This window comes from Porites lutea, chromosome 8 (genome assembly GCF_958299795.1).
Source record: "Porites lutea chromosome 8, jaPorLute2.1, whole genome shotgun sequence".
NCBI lineage: Eukaryota > Metazoa > Cnidaria > Anthozoa > Scleractinia > Poritidae > Porites > Porites lutea.
The window spans coordinates 30,557,669-30,576,594 of record NC_133208.1 but is presented as its reverse complement, the minus strand read 5'-3'; the positions used below and the strand labels follow the sequence as shown (position 1 = coordinate 30,576,594).

The 18,926-nt window shown below is 39.0% G+C and overlaps 1 pseudogene; it reads left to right on the top strand.

Annotated features, from left to right (window-relative positions):
• Window positions 1–864: 864 nt before the first annotated feature.
• On the top strand, window positions 865–18,206 carry LOC140945926 (uncharacterized; annotated as a pseudogene).
• The last annotated feature ends 720 nt before the right edge of the window (window positions 18,207–18,926 follow it).

Below are 18,926 nucleotides of genomic sequence, written 5' to 3'. Positions count from 1 at the left end.
TATGACATTAGCCTGCGAAAACATCGCGACGAGAAACGGATGTTTTCGCAGGCTATTATAATACCAATTCAAATGCCGAATTGATAGCACCCGTTTAAATGAAGTTTGAAAGACTTAATAACAGTTTTATCCCTGTTTCATTGCTATAACACAGGAATCATTTTGGCAACATTTAGTACCACAAGGTTTGGATTTCACCTTGAAAATGTTGGAAGCCTTCGCAAAGAATGTCTTAAAAACGTTTGATTCGGAGCTTGGTTTTGGACCTTGCTCTGATTAAGGTTATACAAACATATACCATATCTTGTTTGTTGTTTCGGCAGTGAAATGATTAAAAGTTTAAGGTAAACTTTTCTGTTATAAGCGGATTTTGCATTGCGATAATTCTGCTTTAAAAGCTCAGCCGATATCTGAGTTTTACAATGGGACTTGACCAGGTCCCGGTGGGGCCTCTAAAATAAGTCAGGAATTTGAGCCCAAAGATAACAAACAAGCAGTTCTTTATATTGAGGTAGTGACCTGGTGAAGTCCTATTGCAAAAATAATGTATCTGGGAAGAAAATGTTATCGTGTTTCCAGACAGGTTTCATGTCCAAAAGGGCAGCTGTTTTCGAAAAGAAGGTTTTTTTTTTTCCAGTTATCCTGCAATCGTTTTAACATAACGTGCAACATGCATCCTATAGGTACTCTCCATGTTTAATTATTGCTGGATTATTCTCCAGACATCATTCATGCAGTCAATCATTGTGGCATCAACTCAAATACCTGCTATTGGATTCCAACCCACGGAATTAATAACCCCTTGTGCTTAAACGCGCAGTTACCATTTCTTCAAAGCTATTGTCACTTGAAGAGAATTTTTTAACCATGTTGCTGATGAGGGGCGCTGTTTTTCTGCTGGTTTCTTCTATCTTTTTATTTGTCGGCTCAGTCAAAGGTATGGACCATTTAATCTAATTCTTAGTCTTTTTTTAATTAATCAAAATATATACAGTCAGCTGGAGAAATTTGTTTATGTCATTTGTGCCATGCTACACCGCCGGAGCTTAACCCCTTCTTTAATTTTGCAATAATTTTTACCTCGTAAGTATCCACGTCCAAAAGCGCTCTTCGTCGACTTATAAACTAACCAGACAAACAAACAAATCTTAGTCACACCATCATTCTGGACGTTTCCCAAATGACTAATTAATAAAGACTTCATCCTGGTCTACTTCTGGATCCAATTCTGGCAGCACCTTTTTGCAACTGGCGAACTTTTATGCAAACTTTATAATTAGCATTACGCATCCTAATGGTGCATGCATCACCTTTTTATTAAGATCCAGGAGAATTGAATGTCCTATTCACAACATTCGCAAGGTGTAAATTGCAGAAAATTGCAGCTCTTTGCGAGAGGTCTGTTATTTTCTTCTTTCTTTCAAGGGGCGTTTCCGCGGGCCGCGACACGAAAGTAGGGCGTAAACCCGGGGTTCCCTTTTGCGTAAAACCGCAGGTTTTTTGTCTGTACGCGCTCACTGTCACTAAGAAATTGACGGGTCTAAGAGAAAAGGCGAACTGCAAGCAGTCTACTGCTCTCTTTAACATGTATTCATGCAACTTTTTTTTGAAAACGCCTAGCTGAACAGTTAAATTAATTGAAGGTTCAGTAAAGCCTTCGTTATTGAATGGGCGTTTTACGGAGGTGAAATCATTGTATATACATGTAAAATCGACAGAAACGCGTTTTTGGTTTCCCTATCAAAGGAAAAATCCCACCAGATTGCCTCTTAAGCTGTCAGGAAATCGCGTGTAACAATCGCACATACCGCTTTTAGTATAGTAAGTACAATTAACACCACAAACGAGGACACAAATTATGGATCGGGCTATTTGTACTTCGGAAGACTGATTCTACATTAGGCCCGTAGCCAGCTTTTTTTTTTTTTCGGGGAAGTGCGATCCAAGGGGGAAACAGACTAAATGAGACCGGTGGCACAAGTCTCTTGAGGGGGAAACTAGATTGTCAAAAAGCATTTGTATTTATCAAACTTTTAAAGTTCAAAAGTGAAAGACGCTACTTTATTTTACAATTTTTGCAGTGAGAATGACAATATCCATGTCACTATTTAAAAAGAAAAAAACGAAAATAGAAAGAAAGTTGAAAATCCGTATTATTCGCTTGGTTGGCGGGGGACTCATTGTCATCATTCCTACCTTTGTAAGTCTGTTTTCCCCCCTGAATAGCGTCAGCATATGATAAAGTTTGTTGATGTTACTATCAAGTGTTGTCAGTATTGTTTGTGACCCTGGCTATACTGTAACTTAAGTTTCTTTGAGAAGTAAAAGTTTTTTTTTTTAATAAAAAAGCACGCCGGCATTCACACAACTTTTTCTTGCTTTAATTTTCTTTATCTTCCTTTTTCTTCTTATTTTTTTTTTTCTTATTTTGTTGTCAGGAATTGAGAAGGGAAAAATTCACGTTACTGGAGGATGCCAATACGTGTCATTTAGCAACAGTTTCACCAGCGGAACACCTGTAAGAGTGTTCGTCTCGGTAAATCACGGAAACGAATCATCTGAAATTCATAATACTTCTTTAGTGTGGGTTGAAGATGTGACAACGAGCCGTTTCAGAGCCTGTGTTGTGAGGGGAGACCAAGGATTTGATGGGAACATCACCGTTGATTGGCTTGCATTCCAAGGTTCGCAGTCAGGAGTTGAACACGGCGAAACCAGATTTACCTTATTTACCACTGGTACAAAATGTAAAACAGTCACGTTCTATCAGGTAACGTCAATGTTTGTTCTAGGGAGTAAAGCTGTACATGTGAATAAAAAAGAGTTCGGTATTACTTCACTGACTATCATGCTGATACTATCGATCGTAGTTTTGGGAGTAATCTCTGGTGCAATAAAATTTTAGTCAAAAACATGTTCAGCACTTTATGTGAAATATATAGTGCATGGACGGCTTTCCGCAGAAACAATGGAAATGGTGAAAACGCAGTACTTTGTTTCAGTGGCGATGTGATGAGCAAAACAAATAAAACAATGTAAAACACCAATCTCAATTTTATTTTAGGTATTTTCATCAGTTCCTAGAATTCAAGTGACTGTCAAACATGGAACCCTCGATCAAATGAAGCACGCAATGAATGTGTGGATAGAAAGCATTTCAAGAAGCCAGTTTGAAGTTTGCTTGCGGGAGTCACGGACATTTGGTGGAGCTCATAACGGCCTTGTCGTGGTACATGTTACTTTAATTTTGAACGATTTTAATCTATTTTTTGAGTGATTGCAATCGCCAGTGTACAGTCGCCCCCTCCTCTCAGAAAAGATCTCCCGCTATGATTGCAGTTAGCTCAAAGGGAATGCGTAGCTGATTGATTTGATTGACTTGGCAAGTAGGTTATACTGTTTCAGTGGTAGTCACTGAAAATTTTGGGGTGGAAAGGATTTAAGAAGTTTTAAGATGATTAGAGAATAAATTTCCCTTATTATTATTTATAATATTATAAGTAGTAGTAGTATCATTATTAGTATTATTATTGTTATTTATTCTGTAGAACTGGATGGCATACGAAGCGTTTCCCTCTTCATGGGAAGCTAAAGAGTCCTCCCTTTTACTATTCTCTGAGAACGAGGTCCCGACTATTGAAAACAATTTCGCGTTATGTAAGGTGAGTGTTATTACGTGATCAGCGTAATAGATTAGTCGATAGAATAAATGGCGAAGCAAAGGACGCAATACTCGGCCTTCACCCTCAGTGGATAAAATCCTCCGAGATTTGCATAATTCTTCACATCATACGAAAGCCGAATGCAATAATTATTTTATCATTCATTCAAAATATTTTTAAGTTCCTAACAAGCTTACCTCCTCGAAGACTTTCTTCTAAACTATGGCTTTTTTGGGCACAGTTTCAGGATATAAACATATAGGTTTTTGTCCTGCAGACATTTCTTCAGTTAAAAAGTAGATAACATATGTCGAGCAATTTCTGTGTATTCTTGCTTTCCTTCCGTTCAGTTTAGTCAGATATTGGGAACGCTTTTTTTAGTTCACTCGTAAATAAACAGCAGATCTAGAGATGCCAACCTCTGGAAATCTAAAATCTGGAGACTTTTTATTTTGCATAATCATCCCCCCCCCCCCCCCCAATATCAACGATCAACCCCCCTGCTTCCCCCCCGCCCCATAAGCACAATTTGATCCAGACCCTAATCGGCTTAGGACATTATATGAAGTCTTACATGAGTTACAGATCATCACAATTCACTTTTATGGGTGTAATGGCGAAATAATCTTTGTCAGTGATGCAATACGTGCGAAAATGCCCCAGAAACCGAACTTTGAATCAAAGACAATTCGAATTTTGGGAGAAAAGGGGATAAATTCCAAAGTAAAGCACAGAAAAGCTCAATACGCGATTCTATCCGGGAGATTTGATGGCACGTACGGGAGACCGGGAGATTGTTGTCGTATCCGGGAGAGTTGGCATATATGAATCAGTTGGACCGCCGCGCCTGGAAATGAGGTTGATTGATAATCTATTGCCCATGCAACCTCGTTTCCAAATCAATATAACACCGATCAAACTCGTTTCCAAGTCAATATACCATCGAATCGATGGTATATTGCTAGCATCTTTCAAATTTGGTCAACACCAGTTGAAGTTGTTGAAGAATTAGCAGGGGACTTTGAGCAATCAGAAGCGGAGAAATAGTTCGAATGAATAATAATTAACAATTATTCCACGAGAGCGCGTTGGATATGAGATGATAGACAGCCAACGAGGCGCGTAGCGCCGAGTTGGCTATAATCATCTCATATCCAACAAGCGCGAGTGGAATAATTGTTTTATGAAAAACGCCCACAAAATCTTGTTGAATCTCCCCGACTAGAACAAACCGGAAAAGACAAGGGACTTCCGCTATTCACATGTCACACGTCTATCAAAACTGTCAACGCGCGAACGGACTCGCCTGGACTGCATGAATGAAAAATCAAAACATTGCAGCGGTGAACATTAGTTTTTTAAAAACTCATCGGGATACTAGGATTTTACACAGCAGAACAGCTAAAAAAAACCTGGCAGATAATGTGAAGGAAAAGAATTTTTAAGTGACAGCCGTCGAAATTACAGTGAATTTGGATTTTCGGTGCAGTTATAAAAGTAAGAACAACGGAGAAAAACTATTACCTCGGTCGTTTGTTATGAAGTTGTTTGAAGCCACAAGCTGGTTTTGCTGAACGAGAAAAGAAGCTATACTGCCGCCTCGATTGCTCTAGTGAATGGCTGCATAGCCTGTATTTGTAGCTGGTTACTTGTGATTTATATTCTTGATGTCGGATAAACCAGCCGCAGTTATCTATCGGCGAGTGACTTGATCGGCGAATGGCTTCACGATCATGAAGAAACAACACTTGTCTTCTTTCGTAGCTTGTCAAGGTACTTTAGTTCCATGTGTTTTCATGTGTTTTTCGACAAACTTTCAAACAATCTCTTGTGGCTTTTTTTGTTTGTTTTTGTCTTTTTTCTTTCAATGAAATTGCATTTCTAGTATTCTAAGAAATGAATTAAAACAATTTGCTTCGGGCGCCGTTCTATCCTTCGCGAAAAAAAATCTCAGCTAGCTTCCAATTTTAAACTGATGCGTACACCGACAATATATGGAGAGCATGGTATAATAGCTCATATACCATAACGGCTAAACCAATCAAAATGCTAGAATTGAATTATCCAATGATTCAGTTTTTAATAATGTATTTTAGCCTCATTATCCACTACTTATTCTCCATGCTCAGTTCAATGCAAAGAAGGTTATCTGTGTTATTTGTAATAATTGTTCCTTAATAAGAACAGTTCTTGAACATCTCAAAGTTAATTTAGACGTCGTGGTACTAACGCGAGATTGTTGACTGTAAATAATGGCTATTCTTCTTGTAGAATGTTACTTTTAAGAAGCCATTTTACACGCCACCAGTGGTGCTAACCACTGTAACCAATTATGGAGGTAACCGTTCCAACAGAGCGTGCGCAATCAAAGGTCCTTTAATGAGCTGGTTTGAGGTAGGTGACTTTTCTATTAACCATACGTTGACTGATTCATATATAGTAACAAATGAGAGGGAAGTTTAGCCCCCCCCCCCCCCCGGAGGGGGGGGGGGTTACTCCGGATTTCAAGTGAGATGATCGAAGGATTTTTTTGGTTCAGAACATTTTCTGAGTATTTTTTGGTAGGCTTGTTTTAAGTAGGGACTCTTTTGGGTATTGAAAAAAATCTGAAGATTCGTAGTAGTGCCCTAGTATCCCAGCCGCAAACACAAACACCGATTTTTCGTGTTGTATCATTTAAGTGCTTTCTAGAAATTTGTAAGGCTCGGAAATTCGGTATAGGATTTTTTGGGGGCTTTCTTGGAAGCCCTAGGGATTTTTTGGGGTTTTGATTTTAGCAGCCATTCTATCATCCCCGTCGCTTGAAATCGGGGGTAATTTCCTTCCCCCCCCCCTCTCCCCCTGGGAGTTTAAAACACATCTTTATTATTTAGTGGCTGGGTCTTATCTGTACGCGACTGCAAGTATTCTAAAACACTCCTACCCTAAATTTATAAAAGATCAACAACTGATCATTGAGTAAAGCATGATTACTTTGTTTATTTCAAAGGAGGTGACCAAAACTCTCTTTCGAGTGTGCATCAAAGACTTTGCGGGATACGATGGTCAGAGAAGCGATGCAGCGGTGGACTACTTGGTTATCGGAGGTGACATTAGCTACAATTTTTTTATTTCTATGACTCCCAAATGTTCCATTCATGACGCCTCTGAAAAATACTTCATCTAAAAATTAAGTAACCAACGAGTGGATTCATCTTTAGCTGTCCATTTAGTTACTCCTCTCCCTCCAAAAAAGCAGGTTTCTACAACTGAACCCCCGCCACTAGTCGTGTATTTAAACTTTCTCAGATGTGATAGATAATAAACCGACTGAATAACGCTGGATTGTACTCTTTTTCAGTCTTTACCATATTACATCCTATAGCCATGAGCGTGGAATATGATGAAAAATCACAGACTTTAGACCCAGTACACTGTCCAGCATTTTTAATTTTCTACCCCAGTTCCCAAATTAGATTTTTTTTTTTCATTAGATATTGATCCATGTTACAATGTAAGCTGTAAGTACTACAGTCATTGCAAAGCCTCTTCTGCACAACAGTATTCATGCGTTTGTGAAAGCAGCTGCCCTTCGTATGATGAACAGGTGTGCGCTTCCAACGGTCGCACCTTCAACAATCTGTGCTTGCTAAAGAAAGAGATTTGTGAAACGCAAGGAAACTACACTCAGTATCATCCTGGCAGTTGTACAGGTATTTGAGTTCAGTCTAATTTTAATAACGAAGTTCTTTATTTAGGTTAGCATTTGGTGTTGTCTTCCCTTTTTCTTCCATTCACTTTCACTTTTGTTTCTTTCAATATTTATTTTTTTATATAGGATTTCCAATGCAAAAGGGAAGGCATGAGTTCCAAATCTTCCATCGTGGGCAGAGGATCAATGTGAGGCCATTCAATTCCAGCCATACATATTTTACCCCCACCAGAAAATCCATATTCAGCTCACTGTTAACCACGTCAACTACACTGATGCTGCATTTGTACACGAGGCTGTTATACCTTGGGTTGAAAGTGTCAACAGCACTCAGTTTACCGCCTGTGTCACTCGAGCAGGAAGAAATGACTACCCTGCAGATAGCTTTGCCACTGTTGGTTGGATCGCCTACCAAGGGGCTCCCCCTGGAGGTGTGGCCGGGGAGGAAAAGTTTTCTCGATGGTGGACTGGAACTAGTTGTCAGACGGTGACATTGCCAAACGTAAGTGGACGCAAGGGAAATTAAAATTTAAAAAACAACCTAGCAAGGTTAAGAGATGTTCAGAAGGGACTAATTTCATTGGAAAAATTGGGCTTATTATCTGATTAATTTTTCATTGTTACCATCAACCCCTAGGTTACTTTCAATAATAAATTGGTGCGTTACCTTTTACGGCCGACGAAGCAACAAATAAAATTTGTGTAAAATTGTATTAATCGTTAGAACTTGCCAAGATGAATGAAATTCCTAGTTTTGGATTAAAGATGCCATCTAAGATAGGCGGCCAATCTTGCGAAACGATCTCAACCCTATTCGAGTCTTTTTAAAAAGCGGAATGTAGAACGTATTTTGTTTGTTCTCGTACATTCTCTAAAAAATTCAAATTCCAACGAAATGAACTGCCATAGAGCCTGAGCTACCTGTAATAAATAAAGTTGTAGGGTAAGTGTTCAGAGTTTACAGACATTTCAATGCCTGCGCATGAAAACGTTACAACAGTGATCATGATTTTGTTGTTGTTGCTGTTGTTTTTCTCAAGGGAAAGTACACTATTTCACCAACCATATTCGTAACAGCAGAACATCACAGAGCACATCTGAGACACGATGCCGCCACTGTCTGGCTTGAAAGTGCGTCCGCAAGATCCTTCAAGATTTGTATCCGAGAGCTTCAAAACTTTGCCGGAGTTCATGACGACATTTCTGTGGTAAGCTTATAATGGAAATCACGTAACAATAGATTGTTCTACACGGACATCCTCACTTTCACCTACTGTACAATGTCATATTCTTTTCTTCCATTTTTACATTTGCATTTTCTCAAAGCCTGCAGTGCATCCATCGTAGTTTGAGGAGTAGTGAGACAGCGAGAGCACAGTATTTCGTAATTCCTGCAGTCGCCCTTTTTCAATTTTAAAGAAGAGGAACATGGTAACAGTATAGTGCTGCCTGTCACTATTGCATCTTTAGTTAGTGCACCACATCGTGAGCGACTTCTACTGTGCTGCTTCCGGGGGATACTACCTATAATGGCCTATACGGGGAGGCTAGCGCTCCGCCTGAAAGGGGTACCTTTTCCAGGCTTCTGGTATATGAAAGGATAGGGAAATCTGTAGACTTTCTAAAAGTCCTTTATTTTTCTCCTGGTTGGTTCATCGCTCGCTCGGTCGGTGCGCAATCTCATGTATTGAAGCTCGCTTCGCTCATTTTTAATGACTTGTAAGAGGTCGACTTGTAGCAAGTCTAGGAAATCTGTCATTTCGGTCTGTAAAAAGGCCCAAAAGGGCTACCAGATGCGTTTTATGGCTGTGAAAAAGTCGAGAAAAAGTGCTGGTTTTGTAATTTATTCATATTTAAAAGTAGGATGTTCACAGGAATACAAAGTTCTAATCTAGAAACATGAAAGGGTTAACATTTGCCAATAAAAAGTACAGTCAAACCCTCTTTAATACGAGCACCAAAGGGACAGAACCAAGTGTCCGCTTTACAGAGGTGACCGTATTATAGAGGTAGGGATGGATGATTTTTGGAATTTCTGAGACCAAACGAACTGTCCTTAATGGAGAGGTGTCCGTAAGGAGAGGTTAGACTGTATACAAAAAGAGGTACCTTTTTTTGTCAAAAATGGTAATATATAAAGGGGTAAAGGGTTGGACGTTGGGACGGGGCTCCCCGTACAAACTTTGTTGAGCAACCCCCTGGTGCACTGCTCCCCCTCCCGTCTCTCTCCCTCTCTCTACCCACCCCAGACATTTTTTGATTTCTTTTATTGTTTCATTGCAGAACTGGCTAGCGTTCGAATCAATTCATAGGCCCTTATTCACAGAGCATAATGATGTAAATTTTCAAAACGGAAATGTACCCTCTAAAAGCAATAATTTCGCTTTCTGCAAGGTATGTAACTAATCCCTCCCCGTAGCAAGAAAGCAAGACTACTAACGGGGATGAGTTTGGGAAAAACAAGTCTCTTCTTCAAAACAATTCGTGGAGCACTTAAAAGTTATATCCTTTTGTGATAATGTAGACTTTCAAAAAGTCCTTCGTCGGATTTCACATGACTTCGTCGCTCGCGGTCGGCCGCTTCGCGGCCAAAAAGGCTCGCTCCGCTCGCCAAGAGGTCGACTTGCAGCAAGTTTAGTGATAATGTTTTGAATTCAAAAAAGTAGAGGGAATAAAGTTCGATGTTCATTCCATGTATTCAAACGTTTTAGAGTAAATACTAAAAGAAACAAAGTAACTCAAATGCGAGTAAAGTTTCTCTTTTATTTCTATGACAGGACGTGAGTTTCGTACGAAGTTACAACAATTTTCCAACGGTACTGCTAACAGCCAAACATTCTAGCAGTGGAGGAAACGCGGCCCCAGAATGCAACGGAATAGTCAGCTGGGTTGAGGTCCATATTCTATAATTGCTACCACAGGCGGACCATCGTTCGAGTTATAGCCTGTGTCAGCCACCACGCTCGGCTTGATTCAAGTGATCGGGCAGAAATACCGATTTTTGCACCATTTTGATCCCCCAGTCAAAAGTTGAAATAATGTAAAAAAAAAAAAAAAAAGAAAGAAAGAAATGAAAGAAAGAATGGTGAATGATTTTTACTTACCGGTTGCTTTTAGTACCGTCGTCTGCGCGCCTTTTGGTGGCCAGTTTTGAGTCGCTAGAAATTAGCGCCCAGAATAACGTTTTTCGTTGTCTTACGTATCTTGACGGAGAGCCAATTCAAACCAATGCAAGCGACTCAAACCGCCACCTAAACCCAAAAGACCACACTAAAAGCAAAACATAAGTAAACTTTATTCATTCTTGAACATTATATCATTATTGGGGACCAAAGGGTACAACATTCTGCATTTTATTTTGACATGATTTCTCCCGATCATTTGAATCAATCAGAAAGCGGTCGTTACCAAATACAGTAAATCTCTAAGGTTATATATCTCGCATGGTGACAACACGCTACCTCGAGCGGTTCCGATCAGGCACGGTCTGCTTCCACTGCTACCTTAGAAACCAAAGAATATCGCTACAAGCCATCGCATGCATACTTATAATACAGACTGAGTAACTAAATGTATTACGTAACCAAACATTAACTACCTGCCCGGTTAGCTCTATTAGGAAAGCCCTTGACTGCTGACTGTGAGTTCGTGCACCCAGTGCCTTGGTGTCTACAAGAGCTTGCTGTCTATAATTCGTATTATTCCGTTAAGGGGGGAGGGGGGGGGGCAATTGTCAGCAGATTCGCCTGTTTACAGTCGCGCTACTGTCTTAAAGAAACGTAGTACTCGTACTCTAATAATATCTAATGAGTTGGTCGAGAAGTAATGCATTTTCAATCTCAGTCTCCTTCTGAATAACAATCTGCCCTTTTCTTTTCACGGAAAAAATACATTTATTTATGAAAACATTCCTTTCACAAACTTTTATCTTTTCCTTGACTTTAAGTTTATCAACAACTCTGGATTTCGAATTTGCGTCAAAGAACTCTTTCTTCAGCAGTTTGATCCACTGACTGTATCATATGCAGTATTGGCAGGTATAATGAGATCCATTGCATTCAGTATAACAATTAATATGAAATAAAAACTGCTCCTACATTGGCCAAGCATTACTGACAAAAGCAGTGAAGGTGTACTTTCTTTAGTAAGTTATGATGCTTAAGTGTTATCAGGTAGCTATTGTACTTGACAATCGAAGTCAATATTAAAGCAGAATCATCGTGTGAAAGCTAAGCCACGGTTAGAGGAATTATTTTGAATTCTTAATTTGGACTTAATGATTAAAATGAGGAAGCAATTTCCCTGGTTTGTTCTCTAAAACAACGAAAAACCACTACTATTTGACGTCCTTAATTGCAAAAATTTGTCGCCTTATGGGAATTAAAATGATACTTTCTGCCACTTATTTGTTTTTTTTGGTAATTAAACTAAGTGGGGCGCAATTTGGTCTGAAATCATGCGCGTAATCTCAAAATGAACGAGCGGATGAAAGCGAGTTTGATTTGAAATCACAAGACAGTATGGCTTCAGACCTAAATTGCACGACACGAGTTTGGATAACCACCGAGTTTGAAATCAGGAAATATTTGAATCCTGTATTGAGGGTATTAAATTATATTAAATTTATACGGGATTTTAGTCGGTACCAATAGTTTATTAAACTAAGCAGAAATGATGCGATTTAGAGCAACATGGTACAAGTTAGAAATGATGCGATTTAGAACCAAAAGCGAACTGGTATAGATCCATCAGAATTGCTTTTTTGAATAAAAATGATGTGATTTAGTACAGATGTGATTTAAAGTAAAAAACATAGTGTGATTGATTCGTGAATATTTCACACTGCTGATAGCCAATCAGACTGAAAGGATCCGAGGCAATTTCAAAATGGATGTAATAAATTCGATTATTATTTTACAGACATATGTCCCAACGACTGGACCTACTTCGAAGGATACTGTTACAGAAAAGTGTCTTCCTGTGATTCGTGGAACGGTAGTCAAGGAAAATGTTCAGTTTTTGGTGCTAATCTTCCCAGTATCCACAATCAGGAAGAAAATGTCTATGTTCAAAACCTCCATGGCGGGGAGCATTCTTGGTTGGGCCTCACTGATATCAACTCTGAAGGAACATTTGTGTGGAGTGATGGAACTTCTTTTAATTTCCATTACTGGGCAAGCCACCAACCAAACAACTTCAAAAATGAAGACTGTGTCCATACTCTTGGGTTTCTTCGTGGTAATGAGTACAAGTGGAATGATGTCAATTGCTCTGACTGTCAAAAGTTCACTTGCAAAAAAGGTACTCCCTTAACTATGTAGCAAATTCGGGAAAAGAACTCATGCAGAAATAAAGTTAAGGACAATTTAATGCTACTATAAACAGCCAAGCAATTCCTGAACAAAACAACTTTATCGACCAAAAATGTTGTGCAGCTGCAAACTGTAAGAATCGATTGGAAGTAAATGACCAATCAGGTCGATTTTCATTTCGGCCATTACAGTTCGCATCTCTGACCTAAAGCGTTTATGTTCCTCCTAAAATTGATTGCCTTGAATTTTTCCGTATTCCATTTTTGCTTTCTTCGTCCATCTTTATGCGTTTTCATAGCCGGAATAGATCAAGAAAGGACTAATTGGGGTTTACTTACAGTGTGCATACAAATTATTTTCCTTTTTCTTTTCTTTTTTTTTTTTTTTTTTCTTCTATGGAATCGGTGTACCTAGTATCGAGGATTCACGCAACTAAGATTATCATAACAACCACTAAGAGTTAGATTACTTACTGAAAGATGATTTCAGAGTCTTTTATTTTAGTGCTATATATTTTAAATTGATTCAATTCAGATTATAACGAGTGCCAAGGCTTTTCCTACGACTGTCCAGTGAACGCCACCTGCGTGAACAATGATGGTTCTTACACCTGTCAATGCCCCTCTGGATATCGTTTTAGTGGAAAGAACTGTACAGGTGGGTAGCTTTAAATACCTTAAATATCTATTGGATGAAAATGACAAAAACAGCGAAATAATAAACGATGCAGTCAGAAATTTTGACGTTGTAAAGCGATTACGTTTACTATAATGAGTAGAGAATGACAGCACCATTGATATGTTGTTACATTATAAATGCAGTCTTCCTCAAAGAAGACTTCTCAATTCCTTTAATTTTATCAGAGATTACATATCCGTAGATAGGCGTGTGACCTAAGTCAACGTTCAGTTATTGGCATTTATTCTAGAAGAAGGTATTTGAAACAAGGAAACTACAATTTGTGTGGGTTCCGAAGACTCCTGCGTCAAATTTTAATCAGCTGCGAGTTATCGCGGTTAAGAGCCGGTCAAGGGACGGTTGTGTTTGTTGCCTCCGAGAACACGTTAGCAAGGGGTTGTCATGATGAATCGTTGAATGTGAATAGCTACTAAATCGCGCGCTTTTCAGCGGTTCGGTTTCGGTTTAGGAAAAAGACTTTTATCACCAGTATTGCGACCATTTTACCTTTCCTTCCGAGTAAAACTACTGCTGTAAAAACACCATACAATTAAAAAAAGCTTATTGTGCCACGTCCTTGGCAGCGTGAACTCGGATGCGAAACGTCTTGAGAAGAATCATTCCTCAAACCCTTTTCTTATACAGATGTGAACGAGTGTCAAACAGGATCATACTCTTGCCATGCTCAGGGTCAGTGTGTCAATGTTCCTGGCTCCTATTCTTGCAAATGTTTACCAGGCTACACCGGTGATGGAAAAAGCAAATGTGAAGGTACATATTTCCAAATTCAATAAATATAAATGACTGCTATATTCATCAAGTCAATTTATTTAAGGTACTGGCCATAAGTATAGGGGGGTGTGCCGGGGACAGAGAGGTGGTGGGTCATCCGTTTTTGAATCCTTTGTAAGGGGTGGGTCGATCAATTTTCAGCTGACCTTTAGGGGTGCAAATATATAATTGATACTAATGAGATAGTTTGGCCACAGTAAGTATATAGAATAAAGCAATCTGAAATAATTGCTTTTTGAATTTAATCTTAAACATCTTCTGTCTTTTTAAAAGGCAATTTTAATGCAATAAAATGTATGATGTTTGGATTTTACATTTCATTGCTGTTTAACATTCTACTAACTCAACGTCTCGGACGTACAAGGAGGGCGGGGGAGAGGTGGTTGCCAACGCCCTCTGTGGGTTTGTTTTATGCGCCCCCTGGGGCGTACAAAACAAACCAACTGCGTGACTGACAAGCCAAGCGAACGACTTCGTAATGCAAGAGAGAAACCTCTGCTCGCAGCGTAATCATTATATAAACAAGAACATTTTATATTTTAATTTTTTTCATATTTGTTTACTTTTGTTTTGTGATAGTGAAAAAGGGAGTCACCACTTCCATCTCATTTAATATGCGTGTACTTGTTCATTTTCTTTTCTCTCTAGCTGGTAGGCTAGGCTTTCCAGTAATATTCAACCAGTCACTAACACAAATGGTGTCTCCAGAGGAGACGAGAGAAGCACTTTCATTTAATTCTACGTGCTCGCCCCACAGGCAGCCGAAGCTCATAATGAGAGTTTAATAATTAATACGCAGCATCACTTTGTGTAGCCCTTGTATGACTGTTTACATGAAGGATTTGTATTTGAGTCCAGGTAATAAACTCAAGAATTTAAATACTCGCTAGAACTTCCAGTAAAAAACGCTTTACCTTGTTTACTTGGTTTGTTTTTGCTTGCTGCGTGGTTATTTTTCCGATCCGCTTCGATTATGTTTAAGCGATTTCCTTTACCGAGTTTTCCGACTACTAAAGAGAGGACTGCTCCCTCATACAACAAGCAAGAACAAACCAAGCAAATAAGGTAAAGTGTCTTTTATTGAAAATTCCAGCTATTGTTTATTTTCTTGAATCTATTACCGATTTCCCATACAATCCTTCATGTTTATGGGTATTTTGGGGATTAAGCAATATGATACCAGGTGTATTAGAGTTTTAGCCTGCGTAGCAAGCGTTTGAAAGTGGGCGCAAGAAGCAGGCTATCTGAACTTGGGCTGCCTGTGGTCATCCGGGTCACGTAAAGTCAAAGTGAATATATCACGTGATGAGCTAATTTGCTTTTGCCTTACACTTTTGTGACAGTTCCTACAATGACGGCGACAAGCTCCTGCTCTAATCTTCTTATGCGTGACGCCAGCAAACCAAGTGGTACGATTTACTCAACTGGTAGCTCTAGCTCGACATACAGTAGTAATATGGATTGCCGATGGAATCTAACTTCGAATGCAGTGATTGAACTTTTGTTCTACGATTTCTGCACCGAATCGTCGGCAGACTATGCAAGTGTGTACGATGGTGACTCGACCTCTGCACCTCTGATTGGCCGATTTAGTGGAAGCTCCCTCCCAGCACCTATCACAAGTTCGTCCACAAAGCTATATGTGCGGTTTACATCTGATGGCTCCTCAGAGTATAGAGGATTTAACGCGCGTTACCGAGGTATTTTTATTCGTAGACAATTTGAATACAAAAAGCGCTGAGATCTTTATTAGCGGGCTTCCTGGTTAGCATGATAAGAACTTCCCAGGCTTACATAATGAAAAAGAAACAATAATCTAAGAATATTTAGTTTCGGTTCAACCTTGTGTGCGAAATTAGACTTTGACTGTATATCTAGGTGGATTTTTGAAAACGTTAGCCAAGAAACTATCTCCAAAATAGCCAATATAAAAGCTAGGTGCTTTTTTCTCTTTTCCTCCTTTCTTTCTCCTCGCTCTTGCTATTCTCAAGTAGATTAAAGCCTGGGTCTAATTGGCTTACGTTTGGAAAATGATTTATTGGCTGTTACTTCGGCAGGGAGGGGAATCAAAATTTGGCGCACGTAAAAAAAATAAGTCACGTGATATGTCACGTGACTATTTTTAAAAAAAATCTTAAATAATTGACAAAGTATAGGTAACGGGTTTAAGGAAAGAAATCAAGAAATAACATTTTTCTCACTCGTATGAAATATTTCTACTAATCAAAGTCAAAGATTATTGAGAGATTTTGCAAAGTATTCAAAAGTATTCCGCAAAATAGCAAGAAGCTAATCTAGGCATTTTTACACAATTAATAAACCATAGATAAGCAGGTAGTATGAATATATATGCGAACATAGATCATCAATGTTAGGGACTGAAAGGAAGAAAGTGGGTAAATAAAGCTGCTTTGGACATACATTTTGAAACTTATTTATACGGTTGGGTATGCCAACATAATTATCCTCTTCCTTCACGTTTGGAATGACTGTCCATAAAATAAAATAAAAAATTATGAGGGAATGCATCTCATTATATAAATACCAATGAAATAGAAATACAATTTCCCTACTGGTGTTGAAAAACATTTCACTCGTTCGCTGTGCTCACTCGTTAAATATATTTCTACCCACGAAGAGAAATTTCGTATCTCCTAACGGCCATGTAATATCCTCTATATTTTAAATGCCCAACGTTAATCTTTAATTCTTAGTTTTGTGAAAAAAATTCATTTTGTTCTAGGTATCCTAGCGAGAGATATTGCCAATCAATCGAAAACATTTTTGACCCAGACCTTAAACCCTTGAGTTTTTCATTTCCTTCTCATTCGTTAGTGTGATATTCGGCCTTATCGGACCCTTTTCGGTCCTTTTCCTGTCAGCTGATTGCAAATCTTGCTATGTTCGTGTCGACCTGAGCGACAAAATTCCCCCCGATCTTTGACCCCACCAGAACGGAATTTTTCAGAAAGTGTACATTATAACAAAATATGGTGTCTAATAATAAACCCACTTTACCTTTTATTTAAACGCTAGCTGTGACATCCGGTTCAGTTCGTCTCAAAGATGGCACCTTATCTGCTGGAAGAGTTGAAGTGTTCTATGATGGTCAGTGGGGAACAGTTTGCGATGATGCTTGGGACATAAATGACGCTAATGTGGTCTGCAGACAGCTGGGTTTCTCGAAGTTAGCTAGTCAGGCTTGGGGCAACGCCTATTATGGTCAGGGCTCTGGTCCCATATGGATAGATGAAGTGGCCTGCTCTGGTAGCGAATCACATATCTACGATTGCAGACACCGTGGATGGGGAAACAATGACTGTACACACAGCGAAGATGCCAGTGTGCAGTGTTCCTATGGTTCTGCTAACATTCGTTTGGCGAATGGCGGTGTTAATTATGGCCGAGTTGAAGTTTATCACAACGGCCAATGGGGCACAGTCTGTGATGATGGCTGGGATATCAATGACGCTGATGTGGTTTGCCGTGAGCTTGGTTTCCCCAGTGCGTACTCGGCACCATGCTGCGCGGGATATGGCCAAGGATCTGACCCTATCTGGATGGATAACGTCCAGTGCAGTGGAGCAGAGGCTTCATTGTTTCACTGTACACGTAATGGCTGGGGAATACACAACTGTGACCATAGTGAGGATGCAAGCGTGGTCTGTAAAACTTAAATGAATTGTTTGCGCATGGGGCCATGCTTAATTTGGATTCATAGAAATTCAAATGTGTATCATGCCTATTATGTTAACACTGATTCTAAAAATTCTAAAAAGCGCTTACGTGTGACAAGAAATAACTTAGATGAATTATAACAAACGAAGTTGTATTTCTAAAGACATAGCTGTAAGTAAAATTCCCAGTCTTATTAGGCTATTTTGTTAAGCCCTAAAGGAGCCATGTCACGAGGATTTTGTTGTTTAATTTCAGTTTTGTGCCGTAAAATCATTACTTAGTGCCTTCACACGTGTAAAGTGATAAACTGTAGAATTGTGAAGAATATATTAAACAAATTTTGTCAAGGAGCACAGATGAACCATAATAATTTTTACATGTAATGGTAATTTTTGCAGGTATTACATTAAAACTTGAAAAAATTGGACCTCAATATATGTCCATCTTTCTATAAACTAATTAACATCCTTAGCACTGCAGGCAGCGGAGGTCTATGTTTTCAAGACGAGAGTGCAACGTTGAGATATATGCGTTAACTTGCGTTATCATATGGCTGATATCCAAATATCGAGAAAATTGCTCATATGCAAAAACCATAACACCAAAGGTTTAACAAATCGTTTGTAAAAAAAAAAAAATATTGAAGAACTGTTCGAGAACAATAGTCATTTTTCTAGTATATGTGACCCTCCACAGGATTTAAATGCTAAAGGTGAAAACACGCGCACGACATGCTTTCACTTTAAAACAAAAGAATTTATTTTAACACGCTTCAGCACGCTTGCAATCTTGCCTCATTAGCAATTTCTTTTGTTTCAGAGGACACACTTGAGACAATTAAGCGTGAGCAAGTCGAACAAAAGAGCGTGTTAAAGTTTTCAAACAAAAGCTCCGTGCGAAAAAGCACAACACGCTTTCAGAGTGCGCTAAAGCACGCAAGGCGTGTTATCTATAAGCTAAATAAATTTCCTCTACAAAAAGGAACCGTAAATGATTATGAACGGCACCCTTTTTGGTAACTATCGAGAAAGAAAAAGTTATACCTCAGCGATCGCAGCGATATTATCTGATTGAAAAAAACGTTGTCGCTTGAAAAGTATAAACAGTGAACGG